The following is a 24,341-nucleotide window of genomic DNA, read 5'->3' on the forward strand; positions in this document are numbered from 1 at the left end:
AACCAGGCTGGCCTATTCCATCAACATCATGGTGTTAAGTTGTGTCAAGTGCGCTGAACTGCCTTAGGGGATTGGTGTTCAAAAACTCAGACAAAAGACCCACGTAAAAAAGTCTTTCGCTGCTGTTATTGACAGTCTAATTTGAGTGACACTGATTATAGAAGAAATGCTCGTCAGCCTGTGCACAGAGTAGCAGCACCTTCGAAGGAGTGTACTGGGCCCAGAATGTGAGGTAGCTGATTTAAGATCAGTAAGGAGTCCACAAGGTACAGGGCTGAGGAGACAACTTTCCAAAGTGGTTTAAAGTTTAAGTTTATTTATTAGTGTCACAAGTAGGTTTATATTAACACCGCAATGAAGTTACTGTGAAATTCCCGTAGTCGCCACAGTCCGCCGCCTGTTCGGGTCAATGCACCTAACCAGCACATCTTTCGGACTGTGGGAGGAAACCGGAGCACCCGGAGGGAACCCACACAGACAGGGGGAGAACGTGCAAACTCCACACAGACAGTGACCCAAGCCGGGAATTGAACCCAGGTCCCTGGCACTGTGGGGCAGCAGTGCTAACCACTGTGCCACCCTAATGTGGCTGTTTCTAGCCGTATCAACATGGCAAATACAATGTCATCGGGCTCAGGGTTGCAGTCATTGCTGTTTAAAACAGAGATACAAGCCTTAGAGCTGAGGACAGAATCATTCACAAATCTTGGTACCAGGTTGGGGATTTTGGCCAACTGAATAAAGAGAGGGAAAGGGTTAAAGATAGACAAGCGAAGTCAGAGCCATGGAGACATGGCAGCAAAGCAGGTGACCACTCAGCCCATGGAGTCCATGCAGTCAGTCTCATTCTCCCATTTGCTCCTGTTCACTCCTTCACAGCTCATTTCCCCATCACTGTCTATCCAATTTCCTTCTGAAATTACTGATTTTTCTCAGCTTCCACCACCCTCCTACGCAGCAAGTTCCAGGATGTTAACACTTGTTACATCCAACATTCTCTTCACATTCCGCCTTGGAACTCTTGCCCAAAACATTGTGTTCTGTAATCCTTGGACATCTGTTTCTTTGTCCACCTTATCCACACCTGTCACCCAATGAAATGTCACCCTAGGCCATTCCAAAGGGTGGTTAAGAGTCAACACATTGCTGTGGTTCTGGAGACACATACAGGCCTGACCAGCTGAGGACGGCCAATTTCTTCCACTGCAGGACAAGTGAACAAGGTGGGTTTGTTCAACAATCAATGATAATTTCATGGTTACCGTTACTAAGATTAGCTTTCCGTCGGAGATTTTTAAAAAATAATTAATCGAATTTCAATTTCACCAGCTGCTGTGGTGGGATTTGAACCCAAGCCCCAATGTCCAGCCCTCTAGATTACTGGATTCATAGAATCTTACAGTGCAGAAGAAGGTCATTAAGCTCATCGAGTCTGCATGACTACAGCCCCACCCAGGTCCTGTTGCCATAACCCGCTCGTCCCCCTGACACTAAGGGGCAATTTAGCATGGCCAATCCACCTAACCCGCATATCTTTGGACTGTGGGAGGAAACTGGAGCACCCAGAGGAAATCCACACAGACACGGGAAGAATGTGCAAACTCCGTATAGGCAGTGACCCAAGCCAGGAATCAAACCCAGCCCCTAGCACTGTGAGGCAGCAATACTAACCACTGTGCCACCATGCCACCCCTACAAGCCTAATGACATTACCATTATACCATCATCTCCCCAAATTTGCTACAGAAACTGGGGTGTGGAATTTTCAACTCTAGAGAGGCACAGAAGTGGGAGTGATTTCTGCTGTTGGGGTTGTTCAGCTCATTACAAATGCATCTTTAAGGAGCTTGCCAAATCTCACAGCAGGGGCAGATAAGAAGTTGTTGACCCTGCCATTACCTCATAAGGTTGAAGGTGCTAACACCATATTGCAAGGGCACCTGGACTTCCAAAGAAATTAAATTTTCCAGGCTTCTCTGCACACAGAATTAGTCCCGGGGGACTGGAGGAGTGCAACTGTGCTGCCGTTGTTTAAGAAAGGGGCAAAGGATTATTCAGGAAACTAAAGACCTATCAGCTTGACATCAATAGTGGAAAAACTGATGGAGGCCTTAATATGGAATAAGAAAAATATACACTTAGAGAAAAATATTTTAATACCAGTCAGTCAACACGGCTTTGTCAAGGGTAGGTCATATCTGACACGTTTAACTGAGTTCTTTGACAAGGTGACATAGGCAGTGGATAAGGGTAGTGCCATGGATGTTGTATATTTGGACTTTCAGAAAGAATTGACATGGTGCCACATGGTAGGTTGATTAGCAAATTAGAAATGTTTGGGATTGGTGGGTCCTCGGCAGCATGGATTAGCAATTGACTAAAAGATAGGAAACAGAGGGTAGATATAGATGGAGCATTTCTCAGACGGAAGACGAGTTGAAAGTTGTATTCCCCAGGGATCAGTGTTGGGACCCTTGCTTTCCCTGATTTATATGAATAATTTAGAGATGGGTGTTGAGGGAAAAATCTCTAAATCTGCAGATGATATGAAGCGAGGGAGAACAGTGACTTGTGAGGTTTACACTCAGCGACCTCAGAGGAATGTTGGCAAGTTGGCCAAATGGGCAGACACTTGGCAGATGAATTTCAATGCAGTGAAATGTTAGGCAAAGCATTTTAGTAGAAGAATCATGGGGAGACAATACAGGCTCAAAGGTACAACTTTGAGAGGAGTACAGGAGCAGAGGGACCCCAGGGTTCAAGTGCATAATTCCCTGAAGGTGGCCAGGCAAGTTGAAACAGTTAAGACAGTTATTGGATCTTTGGGTTATAAACAGAGGAATAGAGTGTAAAAGCAAGGAAATGATACTTCCTTGATCATTTAAGGAAAGATGTTAAAGTCCTAGAGAGAGTGCAAAGGAGATTTACTAGAAAGTTACCAAGAGTGAGGAATTTTAGATGCAAGGAAAGATTAAAGAAATTGGGCTTATTGTCCTTGGAGCAGTGATGATTAAGAGGTGATCTTATTGAGGTGTTCAAAATTACGAACAATTTTGACAGGGTGAAGGAGGATATTCTGTTTCCACTAGTTGATATGTCAGTGACGAGGGGCCACAATTTCAAAATGGTCAGCAAGAGAACTAGGAGTGAAATGAGGAGAAACTTCTTTACTCGGAGAGTTGTTGGGATTTGGAATGCGCTGCCTGGGAGAGTGGTGGAGGCGGATTCCATGAGAAGTTTCAAAAGAGAGCTGGATACATATTTGATGAATTTCGAGCGCTATGGAGATAGGACTGGAAAATGGGACCAGCTGGATAGGTCTTTCAGGGGCCAGTGCAGACACGATGGGCTGAATGGCTTCCTTCAGTGCTATAAAATTCCATGATTCGTTCACTTCACTTATAGCCTGCAAGCAGATTCTATTAACTTGGAAGTCGCCAAGAGACCCACTCTTCAGCCTGGTTAGAAGACTTGGTGCATTTTCTTTATTTGGAGAAAATTAAATATACTATAAAAGGATCTACTGAGCAATTTTACCCTAGATAGTGACCTTTTGTTTCTTTACACAACTAATTACTGTTGACTTTTCATTGAATTTTTCTTTTGCAAGGTTAGTGTTTGTGTCAGTTTGTTTATGGAGAGGGAGCTGCTTCATTGTACGGTATTGTACTTTATTTGTCTGCCCCCCATCTCTTTTTGAAAATTAATTAAAATAATTTTTAAAAAGGAAAACTGTTTTAACACAGTGAAACATAAAGTCCTTATCGGGTGGGATTTTCCTGAAAAATGGCAGTGTTAGGTTCTGTCTAAAAACCAGTGTGTTTCTCCCAGAGAGACAGGCAGATTTTCCATCCCGATCCTCCCACACTTTGCCAATTTAAAGCACAGGGGTTATGCACCATCATTGTGAGGGGCAAGGCCAAAGATACTGGCAAGCCCGTCTTCACTTTAAAGACACCCCACCAAACTGCCAGCATCTGCCCCCATCACCACCACCCCCCCCGTCACCACCACCACCCCCACCCCTTACCCCTCCCCACCCCTTCCAATTTCCAATATCAGGGCATCGTTGCCTCCCTCTCATGTGAAGTGAAGCCTCGCTATGGGGTTGCCTATATGCAGAGTTGGCAGTGCCAGGGTGCCGGGGGCAGTGCAAGGACACTGCCTAGCCATGTCCATGACCACCCGAACTACACTGGCCTCTGAGTTCCTGGCATGGTCATCACATCTGGCCTCCGGTTTTGAAGACAAGTAGTAATTCCGGTCGGCATTATGTCATGCCAGCGGGTGGGAGCATTTGACATTCCCGCAAGATAAGGCAGAGTATTACTTGAATGGGTGTAAATTGAGAGAGCTGGTTACTCAGCAAGATCTTGGTGTCCTCGTGCATCAGTCGCTGAAAGTAAGCACGCAGATACAACTGGCAATAAAGGAGCCAGATTGTGTGTTGGTCTTCATAGCGAGAGGATTTGAGTATAGGAATAGGGATGTTTTACCGCAATTGTACAGAGTGTTGGTGAGGCCACATCCGGAGCATTGTGTGTAGTTTTGGTGTCCTTATCTGAGGAAGGATGTCCTTGCTATAGAGGGAGTACAGCGAAGGTTTACCAGGCAGATTCCTGGGATGGCAGGACTGACAAATGAAGGAAGACTACATTGGTTAGGATTATATTCACTGGAGTTTAGAAGAGTGAGAGGGGATCTCATAGAAACTAATAAAATTCTAACAGGATTAGACAGGGTAGATTCAGAAAGAATGCTCCCAATAGTGGTGGTGTCCAGAACTAGGGGCCATAATTTGGGGATAAGGGGTCAATCTTTTAGGACTGAGGTGAGGAGAAATTTCTTCACTCAGAGAGCGGTGAATGTGTGGAATTCACTATCACAGAATGTAATTGAGGACAAAACATTGGCCGGAACTCTACCACCTCGCCCACCCCGAATCGGAGCGGGCGTGGGTCCAACAAAGGAAATCTCCGTTGACCTCGACGGGAATTTCTGGTCTCGCCCGAGAGAGGCTGTAAAATCTGGCCCATTGTGTGATTTCAAGACTAAATTCGATATAGCTCTTGGGGCTAGAGGGATCAAGGGTAATGGGGGGAAGGCAGGATCGGGATACTGATTTTAATGAGCAGCCATGATCAAAATGAAAGGCAGAGCAGGCTCGAAGGGCCGAATGGCCCATGCCTGCTTCTAGTTTCCATGTTTCTAAGCCTTTTTTAACATATTTAAATGTATCTAAATGAATGGTAATCAGGATCACGGCTTCGCTGGTGGATGAACCTGATGACATCGCCAGCAGGAGATGGGGAAGATCCCCAATTGAGATCTCCCGGTCACAAACTCCGTTATGGCCCTTTCTCGCGAGTTTCCAGCCACAACAGGATTTGCACCTACATCAAATGGGGCAAAAAAATCACCCCATCGTCTCCTAAGGATTTAGAGGGGTGAACGCAGCAGTGGGCATGATATTAAACCACAACCAAAAAAGGACCACAATGGAATTTCTGGTTTGTGTTGATCTCGGATGGTGGGACGTGGCAACTGATCAGTTCTGAGATGCCCAACCTTTGCTGGTGACCCTGGTGAGGAGAGCATTAGTCTCAAAACATACTGTGGAGTTTCACACGTCGAAAATAATATCATAGATAGGTTATTGAAGGATTGTTGCAATTCAGTTTTAATTTAAGGATTCACTGTGACACTTAAGAAACAGCTTTAAACATTCATACATCTAGATGGTTTATTAAAGATAAAGAGGAAAGAAGTCATGAATTGCTAGAAATATATTTAACTGTGAATCCAAGGGATCCAAAAGCCTTTTGCAGCTAAAAGCCTTTCTCATGTTAATTTTATTTATGAAAATTTGCTCTTAAGGTATTATAACGGTTCATTGTAGCGTGTGAAGCGTCTGATCATTGCCAATGATCTTTACTGAAGTGCAAATTCATTAATTGTCTTTTTATCAGCTGATGAACTAATTTCACTGATTGTAGATCACGAGGGAGGGGCCTGTTAAATGTGAGCTTGGATTGGAAAAAATTAAAACCAGATATGTGCAGTTCAGTGGTTTTAATAAAGCCAGTGCTAATTTAAGTTGTGATTAACAGTAACCAGATGGTTGTGCCATTCGAAAAGCAGGGTAGAATCATGCAACAAGCATCTGTAACTGCCGCAGTGATAGAATTTGGGCACTGCTGCCTCACAGCGCCAGGGATTTGGGTTTGGTTACCAGCTTGGATCCCTATCTGTGCGGAATCTGCACATTCTCCTCATGTCTGAATGGATTTCTCCCGGGGTGCTCCAGTTTCCTCCCACAGTCCGAAAGACGTGCTGGTTAGGTGCATTGGCCATACTAAATTCTCCCTCAGTGTACCCGCACAGACACATGAGTGTGGCGACTCGGGAATTTTCACAGTAACTTCATTGCAGTGTGAATATAAGCCTACTTGTAACACTAATAGATAAACTTTAACTAAGTCTGAATTGGTTGAAACTGTAGTTCATGCGTCAATCTTTCTCTCACATTATCACCGGCACGGTGGCACAGTGGTTAGCACTGTTGCCTCTCAGCATCAGGGACCCAGGTTCAATTCCCACTTGGGTTGCTAGCTGTGTTGAGTTTTCACATTCTCCCTGTGTCTGCGTGGGTTTCCTCCGGGTGCTCCGGTTTCCTCCCACAGTCCAAAGATGTGCGGGTTAGGTGGATTGGCCATGCTAAATTGCCCCTTAGTGTCAGGGGGACTAGCTAGGGTAAATGCATGGGGTTATGGAGATAGGTGGGTGGGATTGTGGTCGGTGCAGACTCGATGGGCTGAATGGCCTCTTTCTGCACTGTAGGATTCGATGAATACTGGTACTGTCAATATCTTTTCAAAGATTAATCAATACACAAACATCAGCTCTGAGGTGATTTAATATTGCAGCTTCCATTTATTTTAATGACCGAACTATCAAACAAAGTGGATTCTGCGATCCCAATAATGAACCAGCTTGCAAAGTATGGTAAGCTAAACAAGACATACAGTAGATAACATATCCCCCCCTCCAACCCCCCGCTTATTGGAAATGTTCATTTACCAAAACATTTTCAGAAATAAGGAAAGAAGTTAGACTGTCTCTATTCCTGGCTGAACCCTGGAGATTATTCTGCCCCACAGAAAAAGCTCCTGGGTTCACCTTAACTCTCACTCAGACAGTGGGGTGTTTTTCTTCCTCAATGTGAGTTAGGGCAGACCCCTGGTGCTTTGACAGTGTAGTTTTCATAGGAGACTGATGACAATTTAGGACTTGCAGCAGAACTTGAAATTATGTCTAATGCAGTGTGAAGATGAGAGGACTTTGAAGTTTAAAGTTTATTTATTAGTCACAAGTAAGACTTACTGCAATGAAGTTACTGTGAAATTCCCCTAGTCGCCACACTCCGGCGCCTATTCGGGTCAACCAGCACACATCTTTCAGACTGTGGGAGGAAACCCACGCAGACACGGGGAGAACGTGCAAACTCCACACAGACAGTGACCCAAGCTGGGAATCGAACCCAGGCACCCTGGCGCTGTGAGTACTAATCAGTCAAAGTAGACTGAATAGGTGAGACGGAAATTCCTTGACTTGGAAATGGCTCACATGAAGTGGTGAAATCAGGCTCTTTCTAGAGCCATAGAGGTTTACAGCAAAGAGAAGGCCCTTCAGCCCATTACAGCTGCGCTGGTCAAAAAACCCACCTAACTATTCTAATCCCATTTTCCAGCACTTGGTCCATAGCCTTTTATGCCTTGGCATCGCAAGTGCATGTCTAAATACTCCTTATCTGTTAGTTCCTGACTTCCACCACCCTCTGGGTGAAAACATGTTTCTTCACATCCCCTCTGAAACCCCTGCCCCTTACCTTAAATCTATGCCCCTGGTCAATGATCCCTCTGCCAAGGGGAAAAGTTTCTTCCTGTCCACTTTATCTATACTCCTTGTAATTTTATACATCTCAATCATGTACCCCCCTCAGTCCCCATTGCCCCCAGGAAAACAACCCCAGTCTATCCAATCTCTCTTCATAACTAAAACTCCCCTGTGGCCAGAGAGGAATTGAAAATTATTGCCAACGCCCTTACTATTTCCTCCCTTGCCTCATGCAACAGCCTGGGATTTTTGATTTGATTTTATTTGTTTATATATCCAATTCAATCCAATCAAAGTTCAATTGAAAGTCTCAGCAAGTGAGACATTCCAGATCCAAGCTGACAAGACAGGCATCCCACTTCCTGGGCTTGATCTACATTATCCAAGCTGATTGGAGTAGGCATTGCACCTTCTCCAAGGCTTGATCTCATTTGCATCTTAGCCAAAAGGCCGAGACGCCGCTTTAAAAAATTACTTCAAATGAAGCCTCAGTGTAACCTCATGACTTCAAACAAGTGCAGCACATTGATACTACACTTGATCTTAGCCAAAAGGCCTAGATTGTCACATGTATTAGCATCATCCGGCCCTGGAGATTTATCCACTTTTAAGCCTGACAGACAACTCACAACCTCCTCTCTGTCTATGTAAATTTATTTAATTGTATCTCTGTCTGTGTTAATTTCTTTAATTGTATCTCTGTCTATGTTAATTTCTTTAATTGTATCTCTGTGTTAATTTCTTTAATTGTATCACAGTCCTTCTCCCTGATTTCTATACCCATATTGTTCTCTCACTTATGAACACTAATGCAAAGCATTCAGTTAGGACCTTACCTCCATCCCCCGGTTCCATACATCACTGTGGTCCTTAATAGGTTCTACTCTTTCACTAGTTATCCTTTTACCCTTAATGTACTTAACATTAAACAACTTGGGATTTTCTTTTATGTTACCTGCCAGTATCCTTTCATGTCCCCTAATTTCTTTTTTAAATTCCCTCATGCACATTCTATACTCCTCTGCTGTTTTAAGCCCTCGATATCTGCCATAAACCTCCCTCTTCCTCTTTATCCAATACTGTATATCCCTTGATATGCAGGGTGCCATCCTTCTTATTTATTGGAACATGTTGGCCCTGTACTCTTCCTATTTCCTTCCGGAATGCATCCCACTCTTCTCATAGAAATCATAGAATAATAGAAACCCTACAGTACAGAAAGAGGCCATTCGGCCCATCGAGTCTGCACCGACCACAAACCCACCCAGGCCCTACCCCCATATATTTACCCACTAATCCCTCTAACCTATGCATCTCAGGACACTAAGGGCAATTTTTAGCATGGCCAATCAACCTAACCCGCACATCTTTGGACTGTGGGAGGAAACTGGAGCACTCGGAGGAAACCCACGCAGACACGAGGAGAATGTGCAAACTCCACACAGGCAGTGACCCAAGCTGGGAATCGAACCCAGGTCCCTGGAGCTGTGAAGCAGCAGTGCTAACCACTGTGCTCCCATGCCGCCCCACCGCTTCTGTCACAGGTTTACCTAAATATGTTTGCCCTCAGTCCATAAGAGGTGTAACCTTAGATGGTGCTCGACTTGGAAAGAATTGGTCAAAATGTTTCTACCAGGTGAGATAATTTGTTGTTTGCACTGTGTATGTAACCGGTCCTATCCAAGCAATCACAACAGGAATACGTTTAGCCTCTGTAGCATAATTATAAGCTAGAACTTCTTGTCCAGGACAGAAAATTCTTGGCTTTGATCTTTGTGCTTTTCTCTATGCTCTTGATCTTACACAACAAGTTGTGTTTTTGTTGGTTTCAGCAGATGTGCAGCTGCCATCCCGTCAGTAGGAATGCCGGCGACGATTTTGTCGTCGCCTATGACGTATTTCGGTATGTCGGCAGACGCTTTTGAATGGAGGAATGTCCTTGTGTCAATCTTAAAGCATGTTTCACGTATTGAACAGATGTCTATTAATCCATTGGTTGATGGACAGCACTGAGGTGATGTGATGGATTCCCTTACGTCTCAAAAAATTCTCAAACTCCTCCGAGACGAACTGAAGTCCATTGCCGGTCACACACTGATCTGGTAACCCATAATGACTGAACATTTCTCTTAGCCTTTGAATTCTGCTCTCAGCAATAGTAGAAGAAATCATTGAAACTCCTGGCCATTTGGAATGAACATCCACAACCACCATGAACATTGTTCCTTTAAATGGACCAGCAAAATTGACGTGGTTCCGCTGCCAAGGGTTGGCTGGCTGCTCTCCTGGCGGGGGTGCTGACTGAGGCATGTTCCTCACTCATTCTCTGACATGAAAAACAAGATCTTGCCTTGGCTTCAATATCTTGGTCCAGGCTAGACCACCAAAAGTATCTGCTTGCAATCTCTTTCATGTGAATTATTCCACAGTATCCTGAATGCAGTCAGTCCAACACCGGTTTCCTCAATGTTGGAGGAGCAGTAACTCGCAAAGTAAACATCCTGAAGTGACTGATAACTCTATCCTCCTGGAAATGCAAGGATGAAGGTCAAGTGAGATTTGGAAGTCTGGGGAATAGTTTCCAGGCATCCCAAGGGCCTTGACTTTGCGCAATGTTTGGTCCATTCGAGTGGCCTTCTTGGTTTGGACTGAAGTGATGGGTGTGTTCTCCGCGTGTGCAAAGCAGAAAATGTCTTTATGAGCAGTGCCCCTATTGCTGTCTGGTAGGAGCAGTCTTGAAAGACCAACCGCATTGGCATTCAAGGTAGATTTTAGATGTTTCATGTCATGTGAGTGAGCACTCAACATCAATGCCCAACGCTGCATCCTGATTGCAACTAACGAAGGTACACCCGTGTGTGGACTGAATATTGAGCTGAGTGGCTGATGATCAGTCAGGAACATGAATTTCCTGTTTCCTAAGCTTCAAAGCTAACTCGGCCACATTCTAGACTCAGGTGGGAATTCTGGGACGAGTTTAGAAATTGACAGCCTTCTTTGAAAGTGCAATGTTAACAGAAATGATTTTTTTTCATAAGCAACACAAAGTTCTGCATAAACAAGGCCTTCATGGTCACAGCTGCAAACTGTTTATGTAAGTTACATACACTGCTTGTACCTAGTAATTTCATAACACAGATAAGGATTCATATATTATAAGTAGCAGCTATCTGTTTAATTTGATTTTGATTTCATTTATTATTGTCACATGTATTAGCATATGGTGAAAAGTATTGTTTCTTGCGCGTTATACAGACAAAACATACAATTCATAGAGAAGGAAACGAGAGAGTGCAGAATGTAGTGTTACAGTCACAGCTAGGGTGTAGAGAAAGATCAACTTGATGGAAGGTAGGTCCATTCAAAAGTCCGATGGCAGCAGAGAAGAAGCTATTCTTAAGTCGGTTGGTACATGACCTCAGACATTTGTATCTTTTTCCCGACAGAAGAAGGTGGAAGAAAGGATGTCTGGGGCGCATGCGACCCTTATTATGCTGGTTGCTTTGCTGAGGCAGCGGGAAAGGTACACAGAGTCAATGGATGGGAGGCTGGTTTGCGCGATGGATTGAGCTACATTCACAACCTTTTGTAGTTTCTTGCGGTCTTGGGCAGAGCAGGAGCCATACCAAGCTGTGATACAACCAGAAAGAATGCTTTCTATGGTGCATCTGTAAAAGTTGGTAAGAGGCGTGACTGACATGAGTAATTTCCTTAGACTTCTGAGAAAGTAGAGGTGTTGGTGGGCTTTCTTCACTATAGTGTTGGCATGGGGGGGGGGGGGGCAGGACAGGTTGTTGGTGATCTGGACACCTAAAAACTTGAAGCTTTCGACCCTTTCTACTTCGTCCCATTGATGTTGACAGGGGCATGATCTTCTCTACGCTTTCTGAAGACAATGACAATCTCCTTCGTTTTGTTGACATTGAGGGAGAGATTATTCACCAGATTCTCAATCTCATTCCTGTACTCTGTCTCGTCATTGTTTGAGATCCAACCCATTATAGTGGTGTTGTCAGCAAACCTGAAAATTGAATTGGAGGGGAATTTGGCCACACAGTCAGAGGTGTATAAGGAGTATAGTAGGGGGCTGAAAACACAGCCTTGTGAGGCACCGGTGTTGAGGATGATCATGGGGGAGGTGTTGTTTCCTATCCTTACTGATTGTGGTCTGTGGGTTAGGAAGTTCAGGATCCAGTCGCAGAGGGAGAAGCCGAGGCCCAGGCCACAGAGTTTGGAGATGCGTTTCGTGGGAATAATAGTGTTGAAGGCTGAGTTGTAGTCAATAAATAGGAGTCTGACATAGGTAAATTCAGTTGAGTTCTGTTTTAGATCAAGTCTGCATTGGGACCAGCTTTCTGCTGGTCTCTCTCTCTCTCTCCCCAGTAAATCAGTCTTTTCCACTTTCTGTCATGTTAATTTTAAATGATGCTCAATAAAAACAGATCAACTTTGGACCAGTTTTGTCTACGTCTATTCTAAGAAGAGAACAGAGCCTACACAGGTACTAGCAAAAAACCTGGATTCCAGAAATGATCCTTAATGCTTTGTATTTGATTTGAGCATATTGACCATGATTGAATGGTGGACTCGATGGACCGAATGGCTTAATTCTGCTCCTATATCTTATGGTCTTATGGCTCTCTGCTTTATTTAAAGTCAATGAAGCAAATGCTATTGGTCTCTCCACACCAGAGAGCATTATGTGTGAAACTTGCATCACATGGTAAGAAGAGGTCAAAGTTCCCCAGTGCCGCGGAATCATGTCAGCGCTCTTTTAGCCTTCTTGGATCACAGGCTTCTGTCCATTTCCAGTCTTTGTTCTGACACAGAAGTTCAAGCAAGAGTTTCAGCGGGGTTACCGGCTATGGGATAAATCTCCCATAATAATTCAGCAGCCCTAAGAATAAGCGAAGTTGGCTGATACTCTGAAGGGCTGGAGCATCCACAACAGCCTTGAACTTGGAGGGTGCTTTGTGAAGCCCAGCAGCATCAACGATGTGTCCCAAAGATTCCGCAGAAAGCTGAAAATACTCACATTTGTCTTTCCGCTCACATAGGCCTTTGTAGAGTGGAGTGCAAGTTCTTGAGATTATCATTGTCAGTCTTGCTCATGACCAAGATGTCATCAAGATAGCACCGAATTCCAGGCAAGACACTCAGGATCTAATCCAAGGCCCTCTGAAACATGGTTGGAGCTGATGTTATTCCAAAAGGCAAATGGCATTATCTGTATAGTCCCTTGTGCGTTGTGATGATAAAATATACTTGTGACTTCTCATCAGTGTGCATTTGTAATAGTCCCGGTATAGATCTATTTTGCTGAATTTCGTCCACTAGTCAGGCCTGAAAAAACGTCTTCAATCTAGGGAAGTGAATATTGTTCAGCACACAGCTCAGGGTTTACAATAATCTTAAAATCTTCACAGGTGTGCATGGAACCGCCTTTCGTCAGCACTGGAAGAATGGGTGTTGCCCATTCACGATGGGGGAAAGGTACCAAGACTCTGATCTTGAGCAGACACTCCAGGTCAGCTTTGACTTTTGATCTTATGGCATATAGCACAGTTCTGGCCTTCAGAAAATTTGGTTGAGAGTCATTATTTGATATTCAATTTTATGGTAATTCCCTTCAGACTTCCCAAATCTCCTTTGAAAACAACAGCGTGCTTTTTTTTGTCAGACCAGTTTCTTACTTTGCAATGCTGTGTGCTTCTGCTGATGGGATATGGAGGGGACCTTCTTCAGACTCAGTGTCACTCTTTTTGTATTCGATCGTGGGACATGGACGTCGCTGGCTAGGCCAGCATTTATTGCCCATCCCTAATTGTCCTTCAGAAGGTGGTGGTGAGCTGCCCTCTTGAAACACTGCAGTCCATGTGCTGCGGGTAGACCCAAGTCCTCCCATTCCTGCTGTAGATCTTCTTGTTGTGCCAGACTGTAGGTTTCTTTATCTCTGTTTTGTGATTCACTGCTTTTCTTGTTTTTATGGACATGCTCAGTGTGTCCCTCTTGCCACACTGATGGCACTGAAGATCCCTGCACTGAGTGATGGTGAACAGGCTTTCCCCCATGGTAACATTCTGGGCTGCTTGTTACCTTGTGTACACACTCAGCTGTCACGCCATCAGTGGAGTTGATGCATTCAGCTGCTCTGCTTCTTTTGCAGCCGGCTCCATTTAGAGTGTAAACTCTATTGAGACTCTAAACTCTGCAAATGAAGCTATCCTCCATCAGGATGCTTATTTAAATTGCTTCACTATGAAGGCCACAGGCCAATCTGTCAGGGAGGATGGTCTTCAGTGCTTCATTGTATTCACAATGTTCAGTGAGCTTTTTAAGCACTGCAACATACTATGCAATTCCCCCCTCCTTGGTTTCTTTTGTGTGTTGCAACCCCATTTGGTGCCTATAACTGGATGGGAAGATCCCAGAGTGGAACCCTGCCTCAAAAGACTGTAACTTCGACTTTTTTAGAAAACGTGGAGAAACAGAGTCACTAAACCGCTAATTAGTTTTAATAAAAAAGAAAAATAACATTTATTAAATATGAAAAGTTGGATTATGATACAATATTCCATTACTTCCCCTCCTTAGCTTCACAAATATGCACCAAGTTAAAGTTAATATGGGTTACAAGGTATATCTGAGGCTATAATGGATTCAATAACACACAGTTCCTTTAAACACACAGGTTGGCTGTGGTCAGACACACTCCTCTCTGAATCCAAGTGAATATCTATATATTTCTCTGCAAAATCCGCCAGCCCGATGATTCATATACCACAAGCCATCTTGCCTCACCGGCTTCCACATGAGTGATTTCAACTTCTGCTTTCAAGAAGACATGATTTCAATTCTTCTTTTAAACAATGCTTTCCCTCAGCTGCTTCCATCAACAATTCACTTCCAGCTTTCACATTTCTGCCTTCAGGTTTCCTTTTGCCTGAGCTGTTTCACAAACTTTTAACATTTACTTTAACTATCAATTCCCTGACTGTATTAAGATGTCACTAAACTTTTGATTTACCTCTGAAGTCTGCTCTCCCATTTTGAACCTGGTTACATCAGCTGTCTCTTTAACTGAGAAAAAGTTTGTGGAGGATTTTCCGGCTGTGCTCACCCCAAAACCGGAAAATCCCACCCGAGGTCAGCGGACCTTTACGTGGTCTGTCCCCTGCCCGATACGATTCCCATGGCAGACGGGACAGAAAAATTCCCCTTGAATTCTCCTGAACAGTACTTTGTTCAACTTCTCGGGTGGAATTTTCACAAAATTGTAACGACTGCCGGATCAGGTGAGAAAAGCGGTGTGAGACCCACTGGCTTCAGAGATACCTTTCCTCACCTGGTTAAACAACAAATTTCAAAGTGCTGGCGAGGATCACACACACAGCCAGCTGGAGGGGCGGGGCCTAAACACGCCAGCAAAGCTGGGATTCTGAGATCGGGGCAGCCCATTCTCAAAGTAAAATTTTAAGGCCAATCCCCCCACCCTGCTCCCCCCCCTTCCCTGCCCCCACTCCTCCCACCCACCCCAAATACCCCAAAGCATTGGGGTATCTCCATGGCACTAAGATTGGGGAATTCGCCACCCCTGAAGCATCAGGGCAACCTCCACAGCTCTAAAATTGGACCCCCCCACACATCACCACACTAAGATTGTGGCACCCCTCCTTCCCCCCCACCCACCCACTACAATGCCAAGATTGGGGCATCCCTGCCCCCCTCCGTAGGCTCCGGCCTGACCCGTCTCTCTCCCCCAGGTTGGAGGCAAACTCCCCCCCACAGGATTGGGGCACCACCCCTCCTTCACAGACATCAGGACAATGTCCAGCCCCCTCACAAGCATAGGAAGCCCCCCCCCCAAATGGGGCTCCCCAGAGTAGCCATCCTGGTTGCCATGCCAAGGCAGTGCCAGGGTGCCATGGGGCAGTGCCAGGTGCCATGGGGCAGTGCCAGGTGCCATGGGGCAGTGCCAGGGCGCTGCCTGGCCATGTCCCACAGCACAGGGGGGCTATTTGCTGCACACCAGCGGCATGGTCATCACAACTGGTTTTCAGTTTTGAAAACATGTAATGATTTGCGTCGGTGTGACCCAAAGCCAGGTGGGGGGGAAGATAAGACGTCAAAGGTCGGTAAGTTTGTGCTAATCATTAAAATTTATGGAAATCATTTTTACACCCTTTTTGGGTTTACCCTTCCTTACACAGAAATAGTAAATTAATCCCACTTAAAACTAGGCCTTATTTCTAATATTTGCAGCTACAAATACACATCCCTTAAAACTATCTTTGTTTTCCTGACATGTAAGATCTAAATCCAAAGATGTGTGGTTTAGGTGGATTAGCCATACTGGATTTCCCCTTGGTGTCAGGGGGACTAGCTAGGGTAAGTGTGTGGGGTTATGGGGATCGGACCTGGGTAGGATTGTGGTCGGTGCAGACTCGATGGACCGAATGGCCTCCTTCTGCACTGTAGGATTCTATGATTCTAAATATTTCCACTATGACAGGTGGCTTAGTAAAACAATGCATCTCTCGGAGTTTTGCGATGTCCTTATACAATTTTGTGCCAGCTTGTGAAGGCTTTGGAGAGAGTACAGAGAAGGTTTACCAGGATGTTGCCTGGTATGGAGCGTCTTAGCTATGAGGAGAGATTGGGTAAACTGGGGTTGTTCTCCCTGGAAAGACGGAGGATGAGGGGTGACCTAATAGAGGTGTGTAAAATTATGAAGGACATAGAGTGAACAGTGGGAAGCTTTTTCCCAGGTCGGAGGTAACGAACACAAGGGGTCACAGGTTCAAGGTGAGGGGGATGTATTTTCCACAGAGGGTGGTGGGGGCCTGGAATGCACTGCCAAGCAAGGTGATTGAGGCGGACACGCTGGGATCGTTTAAGACTTATCTAGATAGCCACATGAACAGACTGGGAATAGAGGGATACAAAAGAATGGTCTCGTGGGCACATGAGCGGCGCAGGCTTGGAGGGCCGAAGGGCCTGTTCCTGTGCTGTATTGTTCTTTGTTCTTTGTTCTTTATCAGGTGGCGCAGTGGTTAGCACTGCTGCCTCACAGCTCCAGGGACCTGGGTTCGATTCCTGGCTTTGGTCACTGTCTGTGTGGAGTCTGCATGTTCTCCCTGTGTCTGTGTGGGTTTCCTCCGGGTGCTCCAGTTTCATCCCACAGTCCGAAAGACAAAGTTAGGTGCTTTGGCCATGCTAAATTCTCCCTCAGTGTACCCGAACAGGTGCCGGAGTGTGGTGACTAGGGGATTTTCACAGTAACTTCATTGCAGTGTTAATGTAAGCCTACTTGTGATTAATAAATAAAACTTTTAAAAAGCAAGCTTCTTAATAACCCAAATGTTTTAGCACCCATCACACTTTTAAAAATTGTCACCTTTCTACCATGCTTAATTCCATCTGTAAGGATAAAAGAACTCAAATCGTTCAGTGTAGGAGCTCCACCATTCCAGCAGTTTCATTGAAATATCCATAGGCCCAGTAAGTGTCATCACTTTCAGGCTTTTTATTTCCTCTTCTTTGTCAGCTGCTGCATTGCTGTTTCAAACGAGACAGTAACCGTTATCTTTTCACTCAGCTGTCACTGCAGCTGTCAGCTTTCTGTGCTGTGAGTTTCCCGCGCTTTTCAGTGTTCGGCAGACTCACCGGCAGAGTGGCTGCTTTGCTCTTTTTTAAAAACTTTTAAACGTTTAAAAATTTATTTCCTGTTGAAAGAAGTAGCAGCAATCTTCTCTCTCCCCACTGGAAATACTGCAAGTCCTTTTCTTTCCACTCACATCCCATCTTCCCGTCTTAAATCCCGTTTTTCGATGCTGGGACGCCTGCACCCCGTGAAGACAGTTCCTAAACTGGAGCTCCCGGGGTGGTGAAGGAAATAGAGGTTAAAATGCAACTGAAAGAATCAGAGAATCCCTACTGTGCAGAAGGAAGCCATTCAGCTTATCGAGTCAACACTGACAGGGTATTTTACCCAAGACCTCTCCCCTGCCCTATCCACGTAACCCCACACATTTACCCTGAGTAACCCTTCAAACCTACACATCTTGGGACAATCGGGGGCAATTTAGCATGGCCAATCCATCTACCTGTACATCTTCGGACTGTGGGAGGAAACTGGACCAAGCAGAAGAAACCCATGCAGACACGAGGAGAATGTGCAAACTCCACACAGACAGGCGCCCAAGGCTGGAATTGAACCCAGGTCCCTGACACTGTAAGGCTGCAGTGCTAACCACTGTGCCACCGTGCCACCCATAAATTTATGACAAATGTATGGTAGAGAATACAATTTGTACAAGTGAAGGGAGAGAGTGGTGGGGGCGGGGGGGGGGGGGTGGGTGGCATTAAAAAAAGATATAAGAAGGGCAAGGAGGGAGTGCGAGAAAAGATAGTGGATGTAGAACTTTAAAATCTTTTATAAACACATAAAAATTGAAAGCAATATCAGAGGAATGGTAGGGTGAAGTAGGGACAAAATAGAAATCTTCTTGTGGAGGCAGTGGACCTGACTGAAGTATTAAATGAGTACTTTGCATCAGCCTTCAGAAAAGAGGAGTCTGATGGTCGCAGTGGAGGAGGTTGTAATGCAGAGATATTGGACAGAATAAAAATAGATAGCATGGAGGTGTTAAATAGGTTGGCCTATTCATCAGAGCTTGCAAATCACCCAGTCCAAATGAGCCTGCAAGATTGTGGAGGGAAGGATGGAGGTAGCAGAAACTCTGACCATAAGCTTTCAATCCTTCATGGATACGGGCATAAGAACATAAGACCACAAGAAGTAGGAGCAGGAGTAGGACATCTGGCCCCTCGAGCCTCCATTCAATAAGGTAATGGCTGATCTTTTCGTGGACTCTGGCATGGTGCCGGAAGACTGGAGCATTGCGAATATTATACTCCAGTATAAAAAATGGGCAAAGTGTTAGGAAGAATGTATAACTTTAAGTTTAACTTATATCTGTGTGCTAAGAAACATGCTTTCATTTTCATTTAGTTTTTTCTTGTGAGCTTGGTGCCGAGAAGTCTGGAAGGCTTCCTAGTAAAAAGATCAGACTTTCTGGATTTCTTTGTAGACATGCATTTTTAATTAGGATAAAGAAGAAAGAATTTGAGAATGCGCAGACATACACTGGAATTCTGCCACCCCGCCCACCAAGGAATCGGAGCGGGCGAGGGGCGGACAATGGAAATGTCCATTGACCTCGGGCGGGATATTCCGGTCTCGGATCAAGCGAGACCATAAAATCCAGCCCATAGTCTTTGAACATAAAAGATTCAGGATGATCTGATTCAGCTGTTTAAGGTGTTTGAAGAGTATAGTAGAATAAATAGAGGAATTCTTTCCTCTGGAGGGACGGTCGGTGGGAGAATTCAAAATTCAAGGGTCAACTCAAGATGCACTTCTTCATGTACAGAGTAGTGGAAATCTGGAACTCTTCCCCCTGTTGGAAAAAACTTGGAACTGGGAGACAATAGAAAATTTCAGAGCCACGACTGGTAGATTTTTTTAGTCAAGGGTTTTTTAAAATTCTTTCATGGTATGTGGACATCACTGATGAGGCCAGCTATCTGCACTGTGGTGGTGAATCAACATCTTGACCTGTGGCAGTCTGTTTGGTGTAAGTACACATACAGTGCTGTTAGGTAGACAGCAGCGATGTAGTCAGGATGGCGTGTGACTTGGAAAGGAACTGGCTGGTGGTGGAATTCCCATGCACCTACCGCCCTGTTCCTCTCTGCGTTAGAGGTTGCAGGTTTGGAAAGTGCTGTCAAAGGAACCTTGGTGAGTTGGTGCACTGCATCTTGCAGAAGGTACCCATAGCTGCTACTGCTGTGTGCTGGCCATGGAATGAGTGGTGGATGGGGCAGCATGGTGGCACAGTGGTTAGCACTGCTGCCTCACAGTGTAAGGGACCTGGGTTCAATTCCAGCCTCAGGTCACTGTCTGTGTGAAGTGTGCACATTCTCCCAGTGTCTGCGTAGGTTTCCTCCAGGTGCTTCAGTTTCCTCCCACAGTCCAAAGATGTGCAGGTTAGGTTGATTGGCCATGCTAAATTGGCCCTTAGTGTCAGTGGATTAGCAGGATAAATATGTGAGATTACAGGAATTGGGCCTGGGTGGGATTGTAGTTGGTGCAGATTCAATAGGCCGGATGGCCTTCTTCTGCATTGTAGGGATTCTACGAATCAATGAATCTATGAATGAGGTATCAAGTTGACAGCTTTGGATGGTGTCAATCTTCTCGTGAGTTTTATTGCACTCATCCAAACAGGTGAAGGATATTCTACCACACTCCTGACTTGTACCTTCTGGATGCTGGACAGGCTTTGGGAAGTCAGGAATGAGTTACTGCAGAATACCCAGCCTCTGACTTGTTCTTGTGAGTTCGATTCCCAACTTGGGTCACTGGCTCTTGGCCTGTTTCCCTCTGGCTTATTATCCTGCGCTCTTCCATTTGTGCCATGCTGATGTTGCTGAATGAGCCTGATCAATGTCCCAGAACGTCTCACATAGAATCCCAACAGTGCAGAAGGAGGCCATTCGGCCCATCGAGTCTGCACCGACCACAATCCTATCCAGGCCCTATTCCTGCAACCCCACTTATTTATGCTACTAATCCTCTGACACTAGGGTCAATTTAGCATGGCCAATCAATGTAACCCGCACATCTTTGGACTGTGGGAGGAAACCGGAGCATCCGGAGGAAACCCACGCAGACACGACAGTGACCCCAGGCCGGAATTGAACCCGGATCCCTGGCGCTGTGAGGCAGCAGTGCTAAACACTGTGCCACCATGCTGCCTTACTGTGCCACCATGCCATCCTACTGTGCCACTGTGCCATGCAGCTAGTTCAGTGATATTTGCACCCTTTTGTCTTTCTTGGTGTATTTCCAATGAAAGCAAGTGAACTCCTCTGGCACAGGAGCTGTTACCATTCAGTATTTTATTTTTCAGTATATTTATAATACACTGATATCGCAATGTTTTTGGTAGGATTTTTTCCACATCTATATTTCAGAAATATTTCAGAAATATATTCTGGAAAAACACTTGTGGATACTTTTACACACCTTACTCTGAGTTTGCTTTTTATAGCACATTCATTGTAAGACCATCTGGTGCACCTATCTGCCAATGACGCAAGATGACTGCTATAGCTTGCCACAGATCAGTAAGACAAAGCCAGAACACCTGCAACAAGCAACATGTTGGCAGTGTCACTGAAGAGTGGCAGCAATATCCTTACCCAGACATGTGGTGCCTATGCTTATTTCTGGTTACCACTGCTCTTTCAGATGCTGCACAGCCCCAGGGGAGCAGCAAAGTCAACAGGCGCTTTGGTCAGCTTAGCCACATTTATCTCCGCTCCCACTGAATACCGTGGGAGTATCTCCCTAATGTCACCAAACTGATACACTTTCAAAATACAGTACACTGTTAACAGCAGATTCCCTTCCCTAAAGGACATGAGTGAACCAAATGGCTTTTTCCGACAATTGACAACGGTTTCATGGTCATCATTAGGCTTTTAATTCCAGATATTTTTTATTGCGTTCAAGTTCCACTGTTGAGGGTTGACCCAAATAATGTATGGTGAGTACTCAAATCTCTCAAGTTTTTTTATTAACCTGCTAGCAAGGAGAACAGACACAGCGAACAGTGAATGTCACCATGATGTTCTGTTGATTCATACAGATAATTAGCTGTTATAGTTAATTACAGCCAATGAGAAATGAGCAAATTTCTAATCCTTCATTTACATACATTGTCAACCAATCATGGCATAGCTTTCTGCCCTTTCTTATCCAATAGAAAACCATTTCCTTCATTAGTGTAATTATGACAACATATCTTGTTATTTGGTAAATGTCATGGTAACTTATCTTTGTTTTCATCCTGTGTCCTAGCCTGGAATGTAGTGTTTATGAAACTGATGCAAGGTTAGATTAGCGTCTTATCCTGAGTACATAAGCGCTGGCCTAATAGTCATTTTCCATTACTTAACAGAGTTGCTTGTCAGAACTTAATTTCCATAATTGTTGTAACTTAATTTTTCCATACCAGCAGTTTTTAACTGCTTATAAATATATTTTCACTATATTTATTGTTTTATTTGAAGTGAGCATCCTTAATCTTGCAGCACAAAGTGAATTAAATATTTGGCCATAGCTGCAATTACAGCTTAATCTCCACACGACCACCTGCCATGGCGATATTCGAACCCACTGAGTTTCTGGATTAATACTCTAATGATAATACCACTGGGTCATCACCTCACAGTCACATCTTGACTGTGTGCTATGCTGAGGTACAGACTGTAGGAGATGCAAGGAGAGAGTTGTTAGGATTGTGAAGGCTGGCCGTGCAGCAGCAACATAGATAGCTCTCAGCCGCAGACTGCGCTACCAACTGTCAATCTAATCCACGGTATTGGAGGTTAGTCTCATCTTGTCAGCTTTTATAGAGCGTCATCTCCTCCTGCAGCCTTTCCCATACCCTTCAGTCTGGCTACCACCTTCTGACAGGCTGGTTACAATGCCATCCTCTGGTACAGCTTGTTTGAAGTGCCAAGCAATACTCAAGTCCTCCTTACGCGCACCTCATGCAGCTTTTCCATTTGGGAGAATACTATCCTGTCAGGTAGCCACAGATTCTATTTCAGATGACTATATTTTCCTTTAAACCTCATCTGTCAGTTTCCTTTGCTGCCCGCCCTTATCCAGATGCTGGTGAGAGTGTCCAGGAAGGAGCTGGACACCCTGAGTTTCATCGCCAAGAACAAGCTGAAACCAAGCATCGACAGTGAAAAGAACATGTGGCAACCCAGGCACTAGCCCCCCGCCCCCACCCCTCACCCCACCCATACTCTCCAACCACCATCTCCCCCACTAATGGAAAAACACAGTAAAATGGTGAATAAAAATATTGGTCTCTGGGAGCAAAGACTGTAGGTCATGCATTGGACTCCTCAGTCACTTAGCACTCAATTTCAGCCTGGAAACAAAGCTTCTTCAACTCCAGGGAAATGCCTAAGAAGAATCCATTATTAAGGAATTAATAACAGGACATTTGGAATGTCAAAATGCAACCCATCAGAGTCAGCAAAGTTTTATGAAGGAGAAATCATTTTTGACTAATTTGCTCAAGCTCGTCAAAGATGCAATAGGCAAGGTGGATAATGGGAATCCTGTAGATGTAGTATATCTAGACTTAGAGAAGGCATTTGATGAGGTGCCAAAGAAAAGGTTAATACACAAGGAAAGATCACATGGGATTAAGGGTAATTTATTAGCTGGTTAGGGGATTGGCTAATCAATAGAAAGCAGAGAATGGGGATAAATGAGTCTTTTTCTGGTTGGCAAGATGTAACTAATGGGATGCCACAGAGTTCGGTCCTCAAGCCCCGACTCTTTACAATCTATATTAATGACTTGGATATAGGAATGGAAGGTACTATAGTCAAATTTACAGATGACACTAAAATAAGTAGGATAGTAAGTTGCAATGAGGAAATAAATTTACAAACTGCTATAGATAAGTTAGGTGAGTGGGCCAAAATTTTGCAGAAGGAGTTTAACGTGGCCAAGTGTGAGGTTATCCATTTTGATCAGAAAAATAGAAAGTCAGCTTCGTATCTAAATAGAGAGAAACTTCAAAGTGCTTTGGTGCAGAAGAAACTAGGTGAGGCAATGGCCTAGTGCTATTATCACTAGACTATTCATCCAGAAATTTAACTAATGCTCTGGGGACCTGGGTTCAAATCCTGCCACGGCAGATGGTGGAATTTGAATTCAATGAAAAATCTGGAATTAAGAATCTGCATTGTTGATTGTTGGAAAAACGCACCTGTTTCACTAATGTCTTTTAGGGAAGGAAATCTGCTGTCCTTACCTGGTCTGGCCTACGTGTGACTCCAGAGCCACAGCAATGCGGTTGACTCTCAACTTCCCTCAAGCAACTAGGGATGGGCAGTAAATGCTGGCCAGCCAGCGACGCCCATTTCCCACAAAGAATTTAAAAAATGTATCCTCGTACATGAATCACAGAAAATGAGTATACAGTTGCAGCAGGAATGCAAATGATATTTTGGCATTTATTGCTAAAGGAATAGAGTAAAAAGGAAGGGAAGTGTGGCTGAAAATGTACAAGGCATTAGTGAGACTGCAGCTGAAGTATTGTGCACAGTTTTTGTCCCCTTACTTGAGGAAGGATGGAGTAGCATTAGAGGCAGTTCAGAGGAGATTCACTAGATTGATTCCAGAGGTAAGGGGTTTGTCTTATGAAAAGAGATTGAGCAGTTTAGGCCTAGCATTTAGATAAATGAGAGGAGATCTAATTGAGCTAAATAAGATACTCAAGAGGATTGACAGGGTAGATGTAGAACAGACATTTCCCCTTTTGGACATTCTAGAATGAGAGGTC

The sequence above is a fragment of the Mustelus asterias genome, chromosome 17, assembly GCF_964213995.1.
Source record: "Mustelus asterias chromosome 17, sMusAst1.hap1.1, whole genome shotgun sequence".
Classification (NCBI taxonomy): Eukaryota; Metazoa; Chordata; class Chondrichthyes; order Carcharhiniformes; family Triakidae; genus Mustelus; species Mustelus asterias.